This window comes from Camelus dromedarius, chromosome 19, assembly GCF_036321535.1.
Source record: "Camelus dromedarius isolate mCamDro1 chromosome 19, mCamDro1.pat, whole genome shotgun sequence".
Lineage (NCBI taxonomy): Eukaryota > Metazoa > Chordata > Mammalia > Artiodactyla > Camelidae > Camelus > Camelus dromedarius.
In genome coordinates, this window is record NC_087454.1 from 40,033,568 (window position 1) to 40,058,096 (window position 24,529).

Sequence of the window (24,529 nt, forward strand, 5' to 3'; positions counted from 1 at the left end):
CAACTCTCTGAGGACCTGCCAGGCTGTTTTCCAAAGTGTCCACGCAGCGTTACATCCTCACCAGCAACTGCTGCGAGCTCCGCTTCCTCTGTGTCCTCATTAGTGCTTGTTACTCTTTTTTTTATTATAACCTATTGTAGTGAGTGTGAAGCGGTTTCTCCTAGTGGTTTTGATTTGATTTCCTTTAGAGCTAGTGATATTGAACATCATTTGATTGTGCTTATTGGCCATTTGTATATTTTCTTTGAAAAATACATTTTCAGATCCTTTATTCACTTTTAATTGAGTTACCATTTTATTGTTGAGTTGTAGGAGCTTTTTTTTTTTATTTGAAGATACAAATTCCTAATCAGATAAATGATTTGAATAACTTTTCTCCTGTCTGTTGTTTTTTCACTATCTGGATGGTGTCCTTTGAAGCAAAGTTTTACATTTTGATGAATTCCAATTTATCACTGTTTTCTTTTTTCCTTGTGCTTTTGGGGTAATATTTAAAATCTGAGGTATTTTATTTAAACTTTAATATATAAAATAACTTAATTCTTAGGACCGTTGTAGGAGACAGATGCTGTTGTTGTCCCCAGTCTATGGATAGGAGACTGAGATGTAGAAAATTTCACTGACATATCAGTGTCACAGCTACCCAGTGCTGTGGGAGTTCAGAGCCTCATGTTTGTCCCAAGCATCTGTGCTCTTCACCAGCATGCTCCACTCCTTCCTGGAATTGTTAATTAAAAAAGTCTTTCCTTTTATGATTTCTTGTTAGTTTGTTTTCTCACTGGGGACCTCATCTCCTCATTTTGTTGCAGAGATCAGTGTAGGTTTATTTTAGGTCTCATGTAGGCAGAAGCATTGCTATCAGTTTACTTCTTTATTACTCACTCTCCAGTGATGATTGTTGCTAGTTGACCTAATCAGGACATGCTTAAGTCTTTCCTGCTCATGACAATAAAAACAGAGTCATGACTTACAGAATGCTCAAAGGAGAAAGTACTTGATTGATTTCATTTTGCAACCCAATCAAACCAATCAAATAAAATCCCCGGTGTTGGCACAGATTATAAGCCCTCCAGAATAGGGTCACTGTCTTCCTTGTGTTTCACTTGTTTTGTCACAGTGTCTGGATAGTGTCTTGCTGTCCAGCAGTTTTGTTAGGATACGGTGCTCATGAATCATTGTAAGGACAGAATTTTGACAACAGACTGTGTTGTTTATTTCACGAGGGAAAAGATCATATAGAAATACTGCTCAGATTTATTTTAAAATTAAGATTGGAATTTTGAGAAGAGTTCAAGAAGCCATACAAAGCTCTTTTTCACTAATTTTAGAACTATCTTTGACACATTATGGTTACATAGCAGAGTAACTTATCAACTAGATTTGACCGGAGGAGTGCATTATTGATTATTTGTTTTAGTTGAAATACTCTACCTGGGATAAAGTAATCAGTGCCCATAAATGAACAAATATGTTTGTATATCTATGCAACATGGGAGCAGACTTCATATGTTTCTATATAATATATAAGACTGTGTCTTTTAATCTGTCTGTCAGTGTATTTAGAGTTTTCCAGCAATGTTGTAACTTTAGAATTCTTCTAAGAAAATCACCCCCGATTCTAGTGCAGTTTGTACTGTGTATACTGTCTTATGCATGGGATTCCACTGTACCCTCAGTGAGGAATTTCCTCTCCTATTGAGTTCATAGCAGATTTAAAGGAACTGTGATTTCTAGGCCTTTGCTCTCCATGTGTTTGCAGTTGGCTGTCAATCACGATTTTCTCTTTCTTGAGTTTTCATCATTAAATTAGAATTTTGGAAATAACTATTAATATGTTGCATCGGTCTCCCTAGAAACTTGATGTGTTTGTGCTTTTCAGTTTTCAATTTATGAAAAATGTAAATGCACTCTTGTTTTTAAGTAGTCCTTTTTCACTAGATATTTGTTTAACACTTTATAGTTAAAATATTTTTTTCCCAATGAATGAATCGGTCTGCATGTTTTAAAAGATACACTGCTTTTTAGTTTTCTTATTGTAACAGTTATTTTCATTGTACAGAATTTGGAAAATAAGGATAAACACAATAATAACTTAAAAATGGCGTCTAAACTCACGTGGAGATACAGTTGTAAGGTTTGAAATTGAGAATTACAAGTCCTCTCACGTTGTTCTTTTTCAAGTACGTTTTGGTTACTGAGACCCTCGAATTCCCATATGAATTGTAGCAGCAGCTAGTCAGTTTCTGCAGAGGAGCCCGCTGGGATTGTGATCGAGACCACGTTGAATGCACAGATCGCTCTGGGGAGCACTGCCATCCCAAGAGCGCTGTCTTCTGATCCATGAATGTGCGTGGTGTGTCTGTCCAGGTATTTAGGTCTTCTTTAAATTTTTTTCAACAATGCGTTGAGTTTACAGATTATTATTTTACTTTTTTTTCTTTTCCTTTATACTGAGGACAAGTGTGCCAGGTACCGGGATCAGAAGTGTATTTGATTCCCGCCAATTGCTGCCACCATGGACACTGTGCTCTTGCTTTGCCCTGTGTAAGATCTTGGACAAAATAAGACCTCAGTAACTCTCTCTTGAATGAATGATTATATGATTGTTGGATGATGCTTGAGAGTCCTTGTGATGATGTCTTTTTCCCAACCTTTCCCCTCTTCTTAACTATGCCCTTTCTCTTCCTTTCCTCCAGCCTGGTTTTCAGCCTGCCTGTGGTACTGATTTTCCCTGTCTGTAGACTCTTCCTTTCACTGGTACATGATAATGTTACATGGGGGCTGTGGAAACTTGCTAGATATCAAGGAAGAGCAAATCCATTGCATGCTAGTATTTTTAGACTGTGGTATTCTTTTATCGATTGAAATTAAATGAGGCACACCCCTTAGCCCTCCCGTGAGCACTTTTCGCCTTCCTACAGGTGATACTGCTCTGGTTGCTGCCTGTGCCCTTCCCCCAGCCTTGGTTTTGGAGTTGAGTAAGTCACCATCAGTGGAGCCCTCTCTTTAAAAGATGAAGAGAACATTTGCTCCTTCTCCCTGGTTGGGGACTTGGATGAGATGAGGTACCAGATAAAGAATGGAGCCCCACCTCATTCTGACCCCTGCTCTTTCTGTTACTTTCTCCAGGGGAAAAGAGTAAAATTCAACAGTATAAAGATTGATTGTGAGCTAATGAGATAGACAAGACAACCGAACATTTGTTAAATATCCTTTCATGCCGGAAACAAATGTATTATACACACAAAAAGCACACAAAGCACGGTAGTACCGTGATTACAAACGTGGGTCCGAGTTCGAGTCCTGCTCTGGAGTGACCAGTCCTGTGAGATGGAGAACTGGTAGGTCGGCTTAGCCTCTCCCGGACTTGTTTTCTGTCCTGCAGAGACGGGGCTCGCTAGGCGTCCCTCCCCCGTAGAGGTGCTGTGGGGTGTAAATGACGCACGTGGGCAGCCCGAGCACAGCTGCTTGTTCCTCGTAAGTGCAGGATAGAATGGATTTGCGGAGGCGGCTTTATGGCCCCACCGTGAAGACTCTCAGTGCTCCAAAGGGATGCCTTGTGGATTGGAGGTGGGATTCTCACTTCTGTAAATACCCAATGATTGTTTTATTGGGCTCTTCTGATTTGAATCTATTCTTTAGAAAGTACATATTGTAGATATATTTTTCAAGCATGCATGCTTTTTTCTTTTATTATTTATAGTTCTACCCTCTCATCTCTTGGTGTGACTTTTCATGGAATCCAGGAAACAGTCCTAAGCTACCTGCCTCTTCACTCTTCTCCGTGGTGGTTTTCTTCCATGACTAGAAGAGGGTTCTGCATAGGAAATTTTCTTTGTTCCCCTTTTCTTGGAGTCTCTCTGTGTGTCTGCCCACCTCTCACCTGTCCAACTGTCCATTTCTCTACCCACTCATTCTTCTGACTTGTTCCAAGGAGCACTTCAGGCAGCTTACAGAAAAACAGGTACCAAATAAACAGGTTAGAAAATGGGGCCAAGCTCCGACAGTGAGGCTAGGAGGCGAGCCTGTGTGAGGTTTGCAGGCGTGAGACACACGCCTCTGCCCTGTGATTTATAAGATTGACAGCAAGAGTGTGCCTGAGGCTCCCAGCAGACAGGGAAACAGGGTTTGTGGGAGATGCTCACTGGCTGTGAAATAAATAAGTGGCTTAGGAGAAGCCCAGCCTTTCCTGCTACTAAGGCTTAGGAGAATACTTTGAGTGCCTTCCAAAATCAGAGTATTTCATCTTTTATTTTGTCAGAGTTCTACATATTGTTGGTTACATTCTATACCTGGAAATTTCTCCTAAACTCCTTCCCACCTGAGTCCCATGGCTCGGGAATGGGGTGGTTCTGCTCATTGACTGTGTCTGGACAGAAACAGAAAATGACAGCCTCCAAGGAGCCTGGGATTTGTCAGTTATGTTTTGTCAGTGCTGTAGTTTTCCGGGAACGCTTTCACCGTTTCTCTCCATCTGAGGTGGCAGCGTGCTCTCTTAGCAGCATCAGGAGCTCAGTGCCATGGGATGGTGCGGGCTGACTGCACTGCCGTCAAGACATCTAAGGTAGTCACTACAGGCTTGGTGCTTTTACGTAGTGCTTTTCATACTCTTTAAAGAAGGTTTCAACAGGGAGTTAATTAACTGAGTTAATTAACATTTAATAAATATGATGCTTTGTTGAAAAGACAGTTATAGGCAGAATATAAGCTGTGAAGATTTTAAGAAAGGTTTCATCACTGAAATTTCTGTAGGGAAGATTCACAGTTTATCTTATTTATGCCTCTCTTTTAAAGTAACAAAGAAACAGGACAGAAAAAGCAGAGGATGATTTCTGTTCTTCCTCTTGGCTTACAGGTGCCCTCACCTACAGTGGCATCCATCCAGACACCAGCACTGACACTGTCCGTGCTCAGAACTGCCTCAGCCCTGAAGACACAACTGACAAATAGAAGGGGGCCGTGTCCTGTTACAGCAGGTGCTCTCACTTTGTGGGTCCTTATGTAACTGCGCGGTGTTAATCAGGATCGCCCGTTCTACAGAGTGTATCGCTGCTGCCGTGCCTCCTAGTTACTTGTTTCTGTATGTAATCGTGTATTTTCTTCAATGTGTGTTACTACACATCTTAAAAATGCTTTTTTCAGATGAAAAATAATGTGTATTTAATATAATAAGTCTGAAAAAAGGGACAAAATAGGCTATACTGGTCCCACTACTCAGAGATAATAATTAACAATTTAACATCTATTTTCTTTCCTTTTCGTCAGTGTGTATCAACTATCTCATAAAAACCAGCGAGCACTCTGTGCCTGTTTACTGTGTGGAGACCTCCATTTTCCATTCGGATTTTTATACGTTTTACTACAATATTCTAACTCCCCTGGTATGATTTTTAATGACCAGTATAGCATTCTGTCTTGTAGAGGCATCGTCCATTTTGCTTCGGACTTAAATAAACTTTTAAATTCCAAGTATACTTTACTAAAATACTGAAAAGAGAACTGTGGTGGTACCGATAGGCCCCTACATCCCTTCCCCTTATTTCCTGAGGGTAAAAGCTGTTGACAATGTGGTGTATATATTTCATGACATTTATGCCTATGACATATATATATATATATATATACATACATACATAGATACATACACGAATCTGAGAAATCTATGTATATGTGTGTGTATATATGCTTTATTGAAAAATAAGGCCATACTATATGTTTTCTGCAGCTCGCTTTATTCACTCAGGGGTATATCATAGACGTCCTCCCACTCCAGACTCACCCGGTCCTTTCAGATAGAGTGGAGGGGTCCCCTAATGTGCAGGTGTGGCCTCTTGTGCAAGGACACCTATGGTGGGAGAGTGCTGTGGACAAGGCCCTGGACCATGCCGAAACGCCGGCCCCATCAGAGCCCATAGCTCGCCGTGATTTACCACATCGTTGAATTGATGGTGGACACTTCAGTTTTCTCCAATTTCCACTGTCAGAAAAGATGTTTGACTGGCATCCTTCTTCTGCAAATATTCCTGTGAACTCGTATGAGTATTCCTTTAGTTAAGTCTTCTGGAAATTTAGTCCCTGGATGTGACATTTACATTCATAACAGGCTCTTTTCAAGTGACTCTAGAAATTTCTTCTCCAGTGGGGAATGAAAAGATGTAGAATTACTTATGTAACCATTTCTCTATCGCTGGATATGATTTCACTTCAGCTTTTCTTCCCACCATTGTAAACGGTGCTGTGAAAATATCCTGATGAGTACATCTTTTTGAACTGATATTTTTTTCTAAACAAAACGATTTCTAGAAGTGGAGTTAAGTCTGTGTGTACACACGTTTTTCAGAGTTTACATATCCATTGACATGTCGTCCTCCAAACACGTCGCTCACAGTTTGTTCTCTCACAGATGGACACTAGCTAGAATATCTTTTAAAAATATTTGCCAATATGATGAGCAAAAGTGCTTTTTCATTGTTTTAGCATGCATTTGATGACCAGTGAGGTATTCAGCATTTTTCACATATTAGCCATCTGACTTTTAAAAAGTGAATGATCCCTTTTGTCCTTTGCACACATTTAAGTGAGGGAGCTTCTTGTTGCTTTGTGACAGCTCTTTGTATGTTATAAATATTAACCCCTTGTTTTCATCAACATGCATCACACAGCTTTTACTTGTCATTTCTTGCCTTTCATTTTGTTCAGTAGGTTTACTTTTGTTGTGGCCCAAAATATACTTAAGATAGTAAATGTCTCCTTTTTCGGTTTTATTTTTGGTATTATTCTTAGAAATACTTTCTTATAATGGTACAAATCTCTTCTGTAGGTTTTGTAATCTCTAAGATGGAGATGATAATAGTACTTGTTATAATGAGGGGAAGTTGAATTAATATGAGCAAAGAGTTGTATTTGCTGTTATTAGTACATTTTAATATTTACATCACTATCTGTAAATTTTCTGGTGTTCATTATGACAGGAATAGAATTTGTTCTTTCCAGGTGATTCTCTGATTGTCCCAGGACAATTATTGAATTCATACTTTGCTTCTTTGATTTGAATTCCCACGTGTACAAAATAGTTATGTACACTAGAGTCTCTTTTTGAGCTCATGGTTTAGTTCTGTCAATCTTACTTTCTTATTCCAGCACCATAACTTACATAATGTAAAAATTTATTTAATATCTGAAAGTGCGATTTTTTTTGATTCTTTCCTTCCATCCCAAATTTTCTTGGCTAGTATTATGACTTTATTATTCCTGAAGATTTCTAAAATACTTTGTTCAAGTTAAGAAAAAAAAACAGATAAGGGTTTTCATAGGATTTTTTAGTAAGTTTTAAATTACCTTTAGCAGAACTTTCATCTTTACAAAACTGCTTTCCTCCATGCAATATGTTGATGTCTCTACATGCACATCTCTTACTTTACCCCTCAGTACAGTCCTGTAGTTTCTCCATGTAGAACATGGGCATTATTTTTGAGTTTATTCCGGATTATTGTTTATGTTTCAGTTAATTTTGTAAGTGAGAATTTTTTACGATTATATTTTTTAACTGTTTAAACTGACACCTAGGAAGGCAGATTCGGATTGTCAATACTCACTTTGTAAATTGTCATTTAAAATTGTAAGTATTAAATACTTGTTCCAGAATCCTTTCTTTTCTGTTTTTCAAAATTTGTTTCCAAGATTCTCAAAATGGTCATAGCTAAGTAGTATAGGTGGGGAGACAGATGGAGAGAGGTAGTGTGGCTCACGTACAAACTGTGAGCACTTTCATGGCTGCCTTTAGGCTGGAGAGGCCTCCGAAGAGCCCAGGTAAGACCAGGGATGGATTTGTATGCACTTGAAAGCCAGCTTTCCTGCCTTTATGGTGAAGCCTGGTGGGCGTGGCAGGTAGATGAACAAGGTCCGATGGAGGCCATTGGCTGCACAGAGCGCTGTGTCTGTGAGAACTGGAGACCATCGCCATGGGAAATGCTTGGCGCCAGGAACACTGCAGGGGAGCTGGGGAGCCTGTGTGTTAAGGATTTTCCAGCCCTGGGAGTGGGAAGATCAGACTCTGCATTCAGATCTGAGTTTGAATTCATCCTCTCTTGTTTACTGATCCTCTGACTTTTGTCAAGTTATACACACTCTTTGAACTCCTGTTTTCTTGTCTCTCACAATAGGAGAATTATGGCCTGCTGCTAGAGTGTTTGATCAGGGTAAATGTTTTGTGTCTATAAGATGCCAAGTACTGTCACAAGTTCAGTGAGAAATGGGCTGTCGCCTCTTCTTCTGCAACTCAGTGCTCGACAAGACATCAGGAGGAAACCAGTCCCTAATTTGTGTGTGATGCAAGTAGGAACAAAATCAATGTTTTGCCTTTCACTAGCAGTATTCTTACTCCTTTGCTTCATTTACTTCTTTTCTCTTTTCCTTTCCCCTTTCCCCCCCTCCATCAAAAGAGCCTGAGACTGTCTCAGAACACTAGATTCAAATTACTTTAAATGGTGTCTCATCCTCATGAAATGATAGTAACTTAAAAAAAATCTGTACACATCCCAGAATTCATTGTATTTGACTTACACACACGCGTGCGCACACACACACACACACACACACAATCAGGCTACCTCCCACTTACTGAGGGAGAAGAACCACTTATTCTGAGTTTTCATTCACTGACCATGAGAGCAAAGTGTGTAACGCAGACTTCACCTGGCTTCGTGCATGGTGTTTTTAGTTGGATTTCTGCTTTGTGGCCATAGAATTATTCTCCTAATAGAAGAGAGGAAGTGGAGACATAGACATTCTGCTGAGACGTTGGTGTCATCATATTTGTTTTGGGAAGGCCTTAAGACAGCATAGAGTCATAACTGTTTATGGGTGAGAATCCATGATAGTGTAACTTGGACAAGAACCTGGATCTTCTGCCATTGTGTCCACGCAGGTGATGAGGCAACTTGGTGGGGGATGGCAGGGATCCTTCTTCCTTGAGTTCCAGGGTCTTGTTAGTTTTCATTGCTCACCTGCCTTTAGTTTAGGTCCATGTGGCCTCTCATGGGAAGGTCACTCTGTCCTGATAAATAGAGTCTCTAATCAGCAAAAAGCTCTGAACCCACTCATATTTCCCAGAGTTTTTTCTGTTGACCTGCTGACACTTTAAATAAATGAGACCTAAGAAACTACTGGATATAAAATCCTTTGTGTTATCGTTAGCCTTCGAGTTCCGTAGGAATGGGGTGCTGTCTCAGGCTGTCTATGGCTAGATCTGAACAAAGATAGGGTTATAGGCTGTGCTGCTGGACCCTCCACAATCAAATGTGATTTCCACCTTAGTTTTTAGAATCAGGCAGATGAGTTCAAATCTTGCCTTTACCAGTTATTAGCTTTCTGACCTTGGGGAAGGAACTACTTTTTGTGTAGAATTTTTTTGTCTGTAAATAAGTTCAGTATTTATTTTAAGGTTTTTGTTTTAGAATTGAATGAGCTAATTCCCTCATTTATACCTAAAATACTGATCGCGTTGTTCTATGATGGTGCCTTGGTTGTTGATTACTAAGGAACTCGGCAGTGAGAAAGGGAGTGGGGGAACCCTGGATTCTAGAGTTTATATTCCAGGATATGGTTGTAAAAGACTGGATGTGCAGTGGATTTTTAGTAAATATCCATTCCTTTCTTAATCCGCATTGATTGTGTATATATCTTTATACTAATATATGAAAAATTTTAATGCAATTTAAATCTTTCTGTAGTATTTAAAATATGTAGCTATAAAAAAATAGGTGAAATAAAATGATTTCAGTTTTAATTTCTTTTCAATAAGCAAAACAAAATAAAATAGGAAAGAAAAACAAGTATTGAAGGAATAGAAATAACTTTATTTCCATAGAATCAATTCCCTATGATAGGTTTTTTGGTTTTGTTGTTAAACAGCATATCAAATTGATAGGTTGTGACATATTGAAGTTGAGGAAAGAGTGGAGACATACTACCACCAATGCAGTCATTTTGTTACCAAGTCCAAACTCGTTCTGCTTGCTGCATGACAGGCCAATAAATCGGGAGATGAGGTGTTGGAGCAAAGAATAGTGACTTTATTTGAAAAGCTGGCAGACTCAGAAGATGGCATACTGATATCCTGGAGAACCCTCTTCCCCAAGTCAGAATTCAGTCTCCTTTTAGACTAAAAAGGGGCGGGGGTATGGTTGGTTGTTGCAAACTTCTTGCTGTACGAATTGTTTGTTCTTGGAATCCTTTGTTCTTGCAGCTGTCCATGTGTGTCAAATCATGGTGCCCCTGTAAAACCTCCAAAAAAAAAACAAAGATTATTCTCTATTTTACAACTTGCCATCTCTACATAAGTGTAGAAGAGTTAACATCCTGAAAGTTCAGAGCCCGGAGAATAGGCTCTCCTGGATATTTCAGGCTAAAGGCAACTTACTTTTACAAAAGGTACAGAGCTAACAAGTCTGAGCCTAGAAAACGGCACAGGTTTAAAGCCAAAGGAACAGACCTAACATGCAGTCAAATTTATTCTTTTCTATTACAATTTCTTTATCTACCTCATAAATAATTTTAGTAAGAAACATGAGCAATTTTTTTACTTTTGCTTCTTAGTAACGGATAAGTGGGCCAAATACATTTATGAGAGCAGGGATGCTGTGCAGGCACTGGGGTCACAGCAAACTCTTGTTGGGGGTGGCCGACCCTGCAACATGTCTGATGCCCCGTGGGTGTTGGTGAGGGACCCCATAACCAGGGGCTCTCTTCAGGAAGCAGCGTATGGGCATTGACCTCTGGAGACCTCTTTTTCAGCTGCCGGAAATTTTTTCAGATACTGTGACTGAAAAACCACTTCAACTGGGGATAATTATGGAATAAAGGAAGAGGAAAAGGGCTTGGATTAGAGTAGAAGAGAAGGACAGAATATCAGGGAGCCTGGGGGCTTGGTAGTGGGGCCTCGGGAGAAAGAGGAGCAGAGGTGGGGAGGGGGCCGGCTCCGGAACCAGCTCCTGCACCTCTCCCCGCACCCAGGCCACACAGCTTTTAATTGACCAGGACGCTTTCCTGTCTGGATGTCACCCTGGGCAGAACCTTGAGAATCGAAGGTAAGGGGTGGGCAGCACTCATCTAGGGGATCACTGAGGACTTCGTTCAAGTCCATGGTGCCTTTTCTGGTCATGTGTCTTCACTTGCCCTTTATCTTAGGATCTGAGGAGCAGGAGCAAGGAAGGCAGGGAGAGATCCAGGAAGACATCTGACTGTGTTAAGAGACGACAATCACAGTGACACAGGAAGTGAGGACACTTGCAGCAAAGTAAAACGAATTCACAACTATTGCTTCAGAGCTGCCGGTGTGAGAGAGCCTAAGCCTGTCTCAGAGTGCAGGGGACAAGCGAAAAGGAATGGTAAATTTCCACTGACAATTGAAATTTTGTTAAATAGCCTGCTACTATTGATTGTATCACTTGAATGAATGCAGGCATATTTATGTGGGCATTTATAGGTTCACTCAACCCCACCAGCCCCTCTTGCCCCCATCGGGGATGGGATTTCTAAAGCACAGTGCACCTCCTGCTTGGGTGGGACACGCTGCGGGTCCTCTCCTAGGGCCGGGCTGCTGCAGGGCACTGAGTCCCCGAGGCACGGGCTGTGAGACACGACAGGAAAATCTCTGCTCTTGACTGGGGGCCTCCGTTTCCCCCTGCAGTGTAAGAATGCTGTTGACTCAGTAAGAAGCATGCTTTGAAGCTGTCCATATCCTCGCCATCGAGAAGCGGAGCCTGGAATCTTCCGAATTTCTCCAGAATGCGGTCTACATTCACCTTCAGCAGGTGAGTTTATGTCCTTTTATAAGTGGAGGAATTACTGCAGTTTTCCTGGAACTTACTTACCACTAGTCCATCTGATTTTTCTGTGCTAGGATTCAATATTGCATGCTAAAAATTCTGGACTCAGATCTTGAAACCCTGATGAAGAGGATTATTTTATTTCTTTATATGATAGTATTTTACTTTCAAAATTCAGAGTTTTCGGTTCTTTCAAAAAATTTTTGAGGGGTTGGAGAAACAACTTTGCTCTTACCATCTTTGTGACCTGTTGCTATATGTCTCTCACCTGTCTTCTGTCACTTGTGAGGCGGTTCCATTTGTGACCCTGTCCGGGTTGTTCATGTTATAAAACATAAAGTCTGTAAAAGTACAGTCCCTTTTACTTCGAAGACATTCCACAAATACTACTTAAATCTGGGTGTGGTTTTAAGAAGACAGAATCATTTGAACATGTACTTGCAGGTTGCTAGTGCAAAATCCCCAAATCAATAGTCTAGCTCAACATCTAAAATCTTTCTAATCTACCTTGGATTTGTATGGATAAGTGAAGCAGTTTGCTAAGAACTCAAGACCAGGTTTAGAATACAGGCTGGTGTAGCTCAGCAGGTCATTCCAAGCTGATGCTCTGCCAGAGGGCAGGTCCTAGGGGAGAGGCGGGTCCTGCCCTCCCTGAGCTGACAGTTTCATGGCAAAGACCTTCACCAGGTGAAGAAATTGGAGTTTCTTCTCAGCACAGTGGGTTTGAAAAGAGTCCAGAAAGCACGGGAGTGACACAATCCCATTTGTCTCAAGTATGGGAGAGTGGCTGTGGGGCCACTTTGGAGACCCGTGAGTCCAGGTGGGCAGTGTTGGTGGTTTCCACTTGAGCGGTGGGACAGTCAGTGGGTAAAAGCGAACAGATTGAGGGCATGTTTAGATGGTAAAAAGGAAAGGATAAATACTGTCTCTGAAGTTAGGATGGAGTAAGGCCCAGGTTTCTGGGTAGATTAATGAGGTAAATGATGGTCCCGCTGTGCTCTGAGGAGGGAAAGCTGCAGAGGGTGTTCTGGGGAAAAACTGATGAGTTCAGCTATGGGTAAAGTGAAAGGCTGTTAGATGTGTGGTTTGGGAGCTCTGGTGAGAGCCAGTAGTGAGTAGGGGGAGGGGAGAGAGACTTTCAAATCAGTTTGTCTTGTGAACATACAAATAAGGATGAGTAATGACACACTTAAAACTTCTATATTCTGTATTTAAAGCCCAGTAACATTTTGCTATATTGACTGCAGAGGTTCTTAATTTTTTTTAATAGAAATAAAATAAATAGAAACAAAATAGTGGAGTTAATGAACATCTTAGAGTTGATGTGTGTCCTTGTATGTATTTTGATACCTCATCTGTTTATAATCATAATCTAGAAAAAGTTAGCTTGCTTAGCATAAGAGTTAAACAGAGGGACGTGACACACAGTGTTGGGGTTTGAAGCTGATCTTCTCGGGTAAATTATGTCGCCTCTCTGTGCCTTAGTTGTATCTTCTGTGACTGCCCCCAGGCCCCTCGTCACAGCTGATTTCCTAGACTGGATGTTGGGAGGGAGGCTGCTGAAGAGAGTAAGAAGTGGCAACTTCTAGGGATACTGAAGGAGACAAAAACAGATTAAAGCCGATAAACTGAGTACAAATACCCTCCAAAGAGAAAGAATCCCGCAGTGTTTTGAGCCACTTAGCATAAGGGAAACAAAATCACGTAGACCCAAAGCTCTTGAGCATGTGAGTATTGTGGGTGGGAGGGTGTCATCACAAAAGTGTTGAGAAAAGGCCTTTTTGTTTCCCTTGACGTTTCCAGTATGGATGGGAGCAGAAGAGAAAACCCCCTGCTTCGCAGTTGAAGCTGCTGTTTTGTGCGAAACTGACCAAAGGTTGGAAACCTGCCGTCAGCGGTGCTGGCAAATGAAGACTTCGGGATTGGGTGGGGCACTTGCTGTGACTTCCAGGTGAGCTGCTGGCTGGGGGCTGTGAGGCGGGCAGTAGGTTTGCAGGGTGACCCGGGCATAATCCCTGGGTCTGAGGCTGCTGGTCTGACTAGCAAACCTGGGCACCCGCAGTCCTAATGGGGCAGCTCGGGATGTGGCCTGGGACACCTGCCGTGCTGAGGGCGAGAAGAGGGCTTCCCTGAGGGGGTGTCCCTGCGGAGAGTGGAAACGTCCTTCTGCAGGGGAGGAAAAGCCTCTGAGCAGGGGGCCAGATGCACAGGCAATACCTGCCTGAGCACGGAGGCTTCTGGGAGCCGGAAGTCATACAGTGGCCCGAACCGCCTTGTTCCTGCGAGACTGCAGGGAAAAGATGCCGAAAAGGTAGGCTAGGGTCAGACACTGTGGTGTGTTATGAGTGACAGGAAAGGACTGGTCAGGCAGGCACGAGAGAACCCTGTGGGCGTCCCAGCTGGGGCGTCACACCAGAGGGAGGAGCAGAGTTACAGACTTTGCCACTTATTAGCTGTGTGACTTTGAGCAAGATCACCCCACCTCTCTATATATATCTTCATCTGTAAAGTGACACAGTGACAAGCTCGTGTCATCATAAGGCTTAGTTTAGCTCTGATCCTCTTTGTCCAGTCCTGTCACTGCTTCCCTGCAAGGTTCTGCAGCGGCTGCTCTTACCCTGAGAAGGGAGGGCGTACAGGGACATTGTAGCGCCCGAGGGCAGGAAGGGGTTGCTTTAAATGCAGACATGTTGCCGCCTGCAGCTGCAGACCTGCAAGCAGTTTGGTTGACGGCCCTGGAGAGTACTTTGGACGCCTTAGCTTCGTCTTAAGTCTTGTTTTCCCTTGCGGACTGGATTTGCCTTTGCAGATTTATGCTGAAGATTTGGGTTTCTGGCAAATCTGTTTTCAGAGATGGGTATATACGTAAAATATCGTATAAAATAAAATGATTTATTTAACGTGTGGGACTTCACAGCTGTTGGGAACAGCTCTGTTGGCCTGGTCTCCACGGAGGACACCAAGGGTCAGCAGAACGTGGAGGAGGTCAGGTAGCCTGCAGTGCTGCTGTGGGGTGTTCTCCACAGTAGAGCACTCTGCTGAGTTGACTCTTCTCTGAGTTTGGTTGCCAGATGAGCAGACAGCAAATAAATGAGTTCTGGTGGGATTGTATAATGACAGGAAGAAAGAGGAAACCGTAGTTTTTCCGGACTAAAACACACTTTTGGTTCCTGATCCAGTGTGTTCCATTACAGAATTTATGAGTTGTGACTATTCTGGGACTTCATTGAAATAAACGTTCAGCCTAAATGTTAAAAGTTATGTTTTATTTGGCTGGAGGACTCGAGCTGGGATGACAGCCTCTCAGATCACTCTGAGGGACTGCTCCCAAGAGGTAGGGGAGGAGATAGGATATATAGAAGATTTTCAAGAAAGACCAGGTAGTTGGAACAATAAAATATTGCTTGTTATCTAAAGAAAACCAGATATCTCAAGTTCAAGTATTTAGTGCTTTTCTATGTATGGGAGGAAGCAAACATTTGGGTCATTGAATTCATCCCTTTGGCAAGTACCTAGCTATCTAGGGCCAGTATCCTGTCCTTTCTTACCCTGAGTTCGCTCAGAGGGCACCACTGTGAGTGGCTGAGAGGCTGGGCTGCAGGCATGCACTCGCTGAGGGGTGGCAGCAGCCACTGATGACTTGGTTTCAGCACTATTTGTTTACTGACATGGTTGCAGTATTTTCATTCACAGTGCTCCCCTTTGGTCCTAAATTCGACCAATATTTTGAGAGACATTTCATGACAAATTTTGTCCCATGGTGCTAGGATGGCTCAATCCTAGTTCAGGTGAAGAATCTTCTGAGTTGCCATTCAAGGTGTTAGTTTTTTTATCAGGCCCTGTTGATACTAAAAGTTCTCTGGATCACCTGTCTTACTAGTCTATTATGATCCAGGAAGTGTTTACCCTTCATTGCTCATTCCCATACCTAGAATCACACTATTACAATTACTTTATTCAGGGTTATAAATTTTATCTATTTCTTCAAGATGTTTAGCCATCATCAATCTTGTAGGCCTAGTTACACATAGGGAAATGTAACAGACAACAATTTTATAAAATAGACAGTATATCAGTAATACAGCTAGTAACTTAATAAAGTCACAAGTAAGAATTTAATAGTCAAGAAGTCGTATTTTTGGGTTAAAATTTTGCTTGTGTTTCTGATTGAGTTTGAGTGATCTTATGAGAAATTTCATATTTATGGTCAGGGTCAGAGCAGGTATTAATTGGCCAGGTGATGTCTCCCACCTTGTAAGATTAACAATGGCCTAAACAGAACTATAATTTATTTTTAGAATAACGTTTCTGAGGGCTATCTAGTTAGAGCCTTGGAGTAGGGAAACCCACCAAGGTAACACAGAAGTACTAGACATAGGTAATTTACCATAAACTTAACAATTGGAGTAGTTCATAATTAAAGGTAGGAGAAATTATCACAGTAATTGTTATGCAGGCCTGGTCCGGTTTCTTGGGTCAGCTGTCTACCTCAGATGTCGTCTTCTTCTCATCCTGGCCTGGTAGCTTTTTCTCCATTTGGGCATTGTTTTAAGGTGAGCAGTGCTCTATAGGCCAGTGCACTGCAGGGGCTATTTCTGATAGGAAGTGAACCCGAAAGTCCATTTCCTTCAGCTTTGGTGTGTATGGTCTAGTTAAGAGTACCTGATAAAGGGTCCTTCCATTCAGGTTGGAGAGAGTTCTTTAAGTCATGCCTGTTCCAGTATGTATAATCCCCTGGCTGCAGGTCATGGGGCATTGGAAATTTACCCAAGGATAGATTACTGAGCTTCAGAAACAAACCTAGATTATCCAATTCATAATTCAATTAAACTGTACAGCAATGTGACATAACAGCAAGGAATGATCTGGGAAGTGTCTTAGTAAATACAGACCTCAATTAACAAAACTAGAATTTAATATCCACTAAATTATAATCTTTTTTCTCTCTAAAGTTACCCTTATTTTTCTCAAATAAAGCCATGTCAAGATTAATTTGTTTACAATTTAAGTCTGATTATTTGATCATATAGGCTTTTTTAAATTGGCTGTGTTGGAACTCTTAATAAAGAGTCTCAGGGTAGAATGTTAATAGGCATTTTTAAATTGGCTGTGTTGGAACTATTAATTAGGAGTCTCAGGGTAGAATGTTAATAAGGTTTGCTAAGGCCAGGAAAGCCCCGTCAAGGGCTTGTCATGGATTTCTGCCTTACAGATTTAGGTAAATTATTTTCTCTTTAAAATCCTCAAAATACCTTGAGATTCCTATATCTGTTAGGAGATGATCTTCCTCATTTGTCTGATAGAGCCACTGGGGACCTAAGAGTTTTTAGTCGATTGAGGGATCAGATAGAGAGAAAAGATAACTATTCCAACTCTGATTACATAGGTATAATTTATCAAATTGCTGTCAATCATAACTAGCTTAAAGAGAAGAGATTCTTTATGTCTGGGAAACAGGTTAAAAGCCAGTAGTATTTTAAACAAAATAAAAAATTATAACCATATTCACCAGTTTACTCAGTCCCATGTAACTAATTCTTTTAATCACAGTTTTCATTGGAACTTTAAAATTTCTTACCCAGTTTAGTTCACTGCTATAGTTTGAAATTTATTAGAAACCAGTAAATCTCCTTGAAGAGAAAGCATTTTGCAAAACCATCAGAAGACAACCATTAACTGTCTATAAATGACAAAAGATTTAAAAGCATGGTTAAACTGTTACACTATAATCGATAAAGAAACCTGGTCACTATACCCAGAATTATCACTGGTAACATTTCAGATATACCAGAATTTTAGGGAGTCCATTTAATTTCTACAATATCTATATTAATAATATTTTCTCATACAATATAACCTTAGAAGATTTATTATTCATTTGACAATACCATGTTTTTTAACATGCCAAATGAAACTTAATAGATTAAAATCTCTCTTTGGGATGTTTCAGGGGCCCTCTGTAGCATCCCAAACTTAACTGGAGATTAAAAGAACTTTAATTAGAAATTGATATTTGGGGAACTTGTTAAAAGATTTCAGAACACTTGGTCAGATAAACATATAGATCACTGTAACGTAGTACTAATTCATTAAGAAGAAAGTACGTCAAAGCTAATGGCAGAACAGATCAGTTAATTGGTATAAGAAGCTTTACAATCTGTTACTGAAGGTGGATTAACATTTTAAGAAAATATTTTCCTCTTAACAGCGAGAAAACCAAATCTAGTCTTGTACCTGCTTACTTCTAAGATTCATTTACTTTGCCCAATTTGATTCTAAACTTAGCCAATTCCGACCACGTACGAAACTCTTTCTTCAGGGTTCCTCTTCCACAAGCCTTCCACAGCTTTCTATACTCATATTAGTGTGTCCCTTATATTCTCTTCCATTCAGAAGTAACCAGCTTCAGGAGATATTCACTATTTTTCATTAACAAAATATAATTCCATTCTTATAACTTCTTTACACATTTATCTTATTTTCCTAGGATACTGAGATCATTCCCTTAATAATAGAGACTATTTCAGGGTGGCACCAACCATTTATTAATATTTCTAAACACCTTTATTTTCTCTGTAAGAGGAAGTTACATGTTAAGTAATTCATATTTCAATCTTATTTTATCTGAAAATGGCATAGCTATTTAATAAAATCCTATCATTTGACTTAATTTAGTACAACTCTAGAATTTAAAGATACCAAACATTTAGAGATTATCTTAAGCATACATTTTAAAAATATATTTTAAAAATTTACCCAAAGCTCTCATCTCATTTGCATTTAACTTACTTAAAATTTTACCACACCACATTACTGTTTTTTTTTTTCTTGACCAATCTGCAACAGATATAACAGGATCGTATTTGACTTTCATTAAACCTAGGTACAGTAAATGTATTATACTTAATATTGATGACTTTAAAGATGTCTATATTAATTAGAACATTCTTAAACTAAACAATATCAAATATTATCTTGATATTGAATATTTTCCAGTTCACGTGAAGCTGAAATTCAATTTGGTCAGTTTTTATTTTAAAAATACTTAATTTGTAAGCTCTTATTTTTTACGTCAATTAAGCAGAGCACTTTGACTTTGATTTTTTTTTTTAGCTGTAGAAGTATCTCACATCTATAATGTGTATGCAGTCTTATAAACAGACAAAAGCTAGAGATCTCATAGCTTCACTTTAAAACTTACTTATAAGATAGGTATAATAATAGTTGGAGTAAAGTGAATTTGCTTACTCAAATCACTAAGGCTTACTGTTTATGAAACAGACATTTAAGATTTCTTGACAAAGTCTGAAGGACCCGTCAGAGTTCTGAGTTCTAAAATGCCAAAAATTTCTTGGCCTTAAGTTTTATTTCTTTGAGCTAATTAGGCTCAGTCCTAGGTCACTGTTTGCTGTGTTTACATTTCTGATCTGCAAGACAAAGACACACTCTTCCAATTCCCCAGAGAACTGCTCTGTCACCCAGACCCAATTTTCTCTCCTTAATTGGCATTATTTTTATCAGTGAGAAGAGCTGTAAACAAAGAATTCCATGTTTCAAAACTTTAAGGTTTACTTTATCATGTCTTCCAAAGCTTGCATAAGGCATTTAGTAAGGTCTCTTTTCCTTGAGCTATAAGTTAAACCCAGGGTAAACCTCTTACTATATTTTTTTTTAGCCACCGAATATTAATTTTTAGTTTTACGTTATACTGGAAGACTCATGTTACTCTATTGGTTTCCTTTAATTTGTTCAATTAATATTTTCTGAGGGACAGATTTGTGCCCAGCCTTATAATACCAAGAAGGGGAAGCGTTTTTCCATTGAAACGTATCTATCCCACAACATAATTAAGCAAAAGTTTTATATAAAGACCATTTAAATATACCAATTTTACAAACTTTTATCTCAATTTGATTAAATCTTATACCTTTAATTTTTATATTTATTAGGTTTAATCAATAATTCTTATTTCTAGAAGGAGTGCCAGAGCCTTTTTTTTTTTTTTTGTGCATTGTATCTAATTTTATAGAAAAGTCTCTAGATGCCCAAGTTTCAGCCAAAGAGCTTAGACCCTTCTCAGTTTTTAATTTGATTAATTGGTCTGTTGTTCCAATCATTGATCAAGTATTTCAGTCTATATATACATACATTTTAAACTGTGGTAAATAAAACGGACTTGTTTGAACTTTAATGTTGGGGGGCAGTAGGTGATCTCTTTGGCCTTTTTTTTTTTTTAACTTTAAGTAGTGTATTATCAAAACCTTGTATCTAAATCCAAAAATGTCCATTTTATTTATCTCATTCAAAATAACCATATAAAAATATTTATCCACTTGGGATAAGCCCCTTATCTTTTTTTTTGGACATTTTTACAATCCTTTTTCCAGTTATTCAATCTAATTAACATTAATTATTCTAAGTTTTTATTAACATCTCTAGAACCATTTATCGGAAAGGAAAAACACAAATGTAGCTTTTCAAACCAGTTTTATTTTTTTAACTAATTTCTTAGGTTAACAATTAGATATACTTTTCTACCTTTAAACTTGATTTTAATAGGTACAAATAAAATAGCTCTTTATAATGAGATCTCTTTCAACTTTCACCAATTTAAAAGTTTTCCCAAATTAAAGGATCCATCATATGGCCATCAATTTATATATATATATAGTGATTTTAAACCAATAAGATGAAGAGGCTCTTCCACATGAGAGTGGGGGTGTTGCCTAAATAAAATTCAAAGGTTTATTCTCCAAAAGCTAAAGGCCTTTGTGGTCCAGGCTGATGCAACAAAGTTTAAGATGGCAAAATATCTGAAAATTGGTACAATCAAAGAATTGTTTAGAATCCCAACTTATTTGCGTGGCCACCATATGTACACAATACTTGAACCTTTTGTATGGCAGAGTCCAAGGTTTCCTTAAAAAAGAAAATTAAACATATATATACATACATACACACACTTAAAAGACACAGAGAAAGATAAAACGTTTATATTTCAAGGACACAGGAAGAGAAATCCAAGTTCCCCCTAACGGGGATTTTGTTTTTATAAGTTCAGAATTCCAAAAAATATTTTTATCAGGCCTCGTTAGTTACTTTCAGAGTGAGATTTTTTTTTTCTAGTTCCCAATTAATGTTGTAAGTTTTGTACGTACATAAACCTGGCTGGGGTAATAGTTGGAGGCAGGCAATCTGTTATTTCTTTTTCTTTTCTTTTTTGTTTTTTTATTTTTTTTTTGAAAGTTCTATTCCCCATTGTAAGGTCGGGTTCTCAGAATAAATTTGCTAGTAAGATTTCCAGCAGGGACAACTCTATGGCATGAAATCTTTGCCTCTACCACTCCTGCAAGTTTCTCTGTCACCCGAGAAAGCTGTTACCATCCAGGAGGAGGGTCCCATTTGTGGAGTTGAAAAGTTCCTCATAAGAGTTTTACTTTTATCCTGAAAAATTCAATGGAGGTAACCAAATTGAGGAAAACTTTAGACCAGCCTCTTACCTAATCACTCAGTCCTGAACCCAGTGTATTTCAACTTGGACCCACTCAGGACGTCTCCACTGGGTGAGTATTTTCCTGATAAGTTTCCACCAGCCCACTTCGGACGTCTCCTCAAGGTGGGTATTTCTCGTTATCTTTCAACCAGGTCCCACCCAGTATGTCTCCACTGGGTGGGTAATTCCCCCCAGTCTCCTTCAACTGGAGGGCCAGGTACCTGGAAACACCGCCAAATAAAACTCAGGATTATCAACCAATATGGGAGATCAGAGAACCAGGAGAGACTCACCCAAATTCATCTGGACTCCCCGAGGAGGTGGATGAGCACAAAGGGCCACTGCTGGTACAAAGGCCCCGGTTACTCGGAGAGTTCAGGTGGAAAGAGTCTGCTCTGGGTCCCTTCATGGTGTCCAAACTGTTGACTGAAATACATGTGCAGCCTAAAAGTTAAGAGTTATGTTTTATTTGTCGGGAGGACTCGAGCGGGGATGACAGCCTCTCAGATCTCTCTGAGGGAATGCTCCCAAGAGGTTGAGGAGGAGCTAGGATATATAGGAGCTTTACAACAAAGACCAGGTTCTTGGAACAATAAAAGATTGCTTGTTATCTAAAGAAAGCCAGGTATCTCAAGTTCAAGAATTTAGTGCTTTTCCATGTATGGGAGGAAGCAAAAATTTTGGACTCCCTGAATTCATTCTTTAAACAAGCACCTAGCTACCTAGGGCCAGTATCCTGTCCTTTCTTATTCTGAGTCTGCTCAGAGGGCACCATTGTGAGTTGCTGCAGTGGCTGGGCTGCAGGCCTGTCCTCGCTGGGGGTTGGCGGCAGCCGCTAATGACTTGGTTTCAGCATTCTTTGTTTACTGACATGGTTGCAGTATTTTCATTCCCATTGTAGTATTTTCGTTCACGGACTGATTATGGATAATCTGCAACCTTGGAAAGCAACCGAGATGGAATTACTGTAGGTACCTCCTACTTTAATAAGCCGTGTGCAAACATAAACATGGAGGAAGCATAAAAAAGTATTTGGTGGTGTAGGGAAGGGTTTCTGCACATTACAGGAGAACGCAATGCAGAATTTCTTAAGTCCACCTTTCTTTACTGTAGTGGTTTCTGAGAACAGTTTATGGTAATTAACCAACATTGACAAACGGTGGCACACATTGCATTTAAGAGCTGGCCGGCTGCAAACTTAGGTATTGGACAGGTGGAATTCATAGGCAAGTGGTCAGGTGGATGGGAGAGAGATGGAGCCAAGGCTTGGGCCCAGATTCCAGTTTAAATCACCATTTCCTCACCATAGGGCCTTGGAGTAGAATGTAACCTCTCTTAACCTGTTGATGAATCTGTGAAATGGGCATGATAATATTCGTTTCTTCCTGGGATTGTTGTAAGTTCTAAAGAGTATTGTAGGACACATGGAGCACTTAACACACTGGCACTTAGCAGTGTTCACTGTGTGCGGCCGCCCCGCTTGGCGTGTGTCAGAGCTGTAAAGGCAGCATTTGCCTGTTGAGGGCGCACTGGTAGCCCCTTGGCTAGGTTGTGAATTTGGTGATTTCCTTTAATCCTTGTAACTCTGTGTGCCATGGGCAGTTATTTTCATGGACAGATGAGGAATCTCAGGGTAAAGAAGACTGTGTAATTTGCCGAAAGTCAGACCATAATTTTGGGTGCAGGGGCTTCAGTTCAGCATGGGCCCCTGGGCCTTCTGCCGTCTCCGTTCAGCACCAGAGCCAGATGTGGGGTCGGCTGTTTCCCAGCCCAGAATATCCGGCAGGCTGCAAGACACACCTGGCCCTGCGCTGCTTGAGCAAAAACTCCGGAGGAGAGGCAGTTACAAAAGGGATAAACATAAAAACAGATGACTGCAAACTGTGATCAGCTCTGAGAAGGAAAGGAACATGCCTCGCCGTGCAGAGCTGGGAGCTTCCCCGTTGGGGCTGCTCTGGGGGCGTTCATCTCAGCTAAACAAGCTCTGCTGCTCCACCAAGGCAGGAAGGCAGGGCGCATGTGACCAGGTAGACTGGGCTTCGTTGGTCATACTCATTCCCCATTAAGCTGCAGATTTCACGGGCACTTACCTAGTAAACAGTTGTCGGTCATAATCATCACGCACATTGCTTAGTAGTTTTATTGGCCCCACCTTCGAGATGAGGTCATTGAAGCTGGGGAGTTTGCTGCATGCCCGTGATTACCTGGGAAATACCCCCACTGGTCTTTCAACCTAGACTGGTGTGGGCACTGTGAATGGCATCCTGTTGCTTCTCCCGAGTGGCCCAAATGAGTGACATTGATATTCTTAATTCGTAGGAAATCGTATGTGACAATAGGGGAAAAAGTTATTAAGAAATTGTTTGGAAAACTAGAAAAAAATCCAATTATTCCCCAGCTAGGGGAGCGTACCCTGTGTCACTCACCCCACTCACTGCCTGGCACCTCCTCCCTGCCGACTTCGCATTCAGAAGCCACTCTGAGCCTTTGAAGAACATTTTGCCTCATGACACTGTTGACTAGGACCTGCGACCTCTCTGTACCTGGTTAACTCTCGCTTCAAAGCCATTTAAATTTTTTGCAGGCTCCGCTGCTCAGATGTAAGAATAGCCTCTTTAAAATTCTTGATGCAGCTCCTTAATGAAGATCCTGTGAAGGAAACCTAGTCAAAACCTGGGAGGTATGCACACAGTGACTGCAACCTCAGCACTTTTTGAAGTTCAGAATCAGATTTGTGGGTGACTCAGGAAAGGATTTTTAAGGTAACAAGGGGAAAGTGAACGGATGCAGGCTGTGTGAGACTGAAGCATCTCGGTCCCAGCCAGCAAGGCACCTGCATTCAGGATGGTGTGTGTGGAGAGCAGAGTTCTCACAAAGAAAGAAGTGGTGGGATGGGAGGGAGGACAGTTAGGTACTTTACTGGGGAGGGAAATAGTGGGCTGTACATTTCCTGGTTGAACAAGAGGATTGTGACATGATGTGCTTGTATTTTGGAGAGAAGGGTTTTATGGGGACAGGCCTAGGGAGAACGCTGTCTGGCTGGGAAGTCAGCACAACAGGGAAACACAGAGAACTGGGCAGACCCCAGGGCCCCTGCTGGGGGAGAGGCTGCCCGCCAATTCGAGCCCTGGGGGCTGCTTCTGTCCCTTAGCTGGGGCCTCAGAGCTCCCTTCATAACCCAGTCCTGTTGATACAAGAAAAAAAATAA

General features: G+C 40.6%; 1 long non-coding RNA gene across 6 annotated transcripts in view; it reads left to right on the top strand.

Moving 5' to 3' along the window:
* The window catches only part of LOC116151649 (uncharacterized), a 75,824-nt gene that overhangs the window by 25,149 nt on the left and 26,146 nt on the right, over window positions 1-24,529 (top strand). For 3 of the 6 annotated variants that reach the window (XR_010376932.1, XR_010376934.1, XR_010376935.1), the window contains exons 1-3: window positions 10,908-11,387; window positions 11,690-11,813; window positions 13,632-13,779. This is a non-coding gene — a long non-coding RNA (uncharacterized LOC116151649). Of the gene's footprint in view, window positions 1-4,324; window positions 4,565-4,855; window positions 4,977-10,907; window positions 11,388-11,689; window positions 11,814-13,631; window positions 13,780-24,529 lie in introns of those variants that run through there. The other 3 variants (XR_010376937.1, XR_010376936.1, XR_010376933.1) reach the window with 3 other exon arrangements.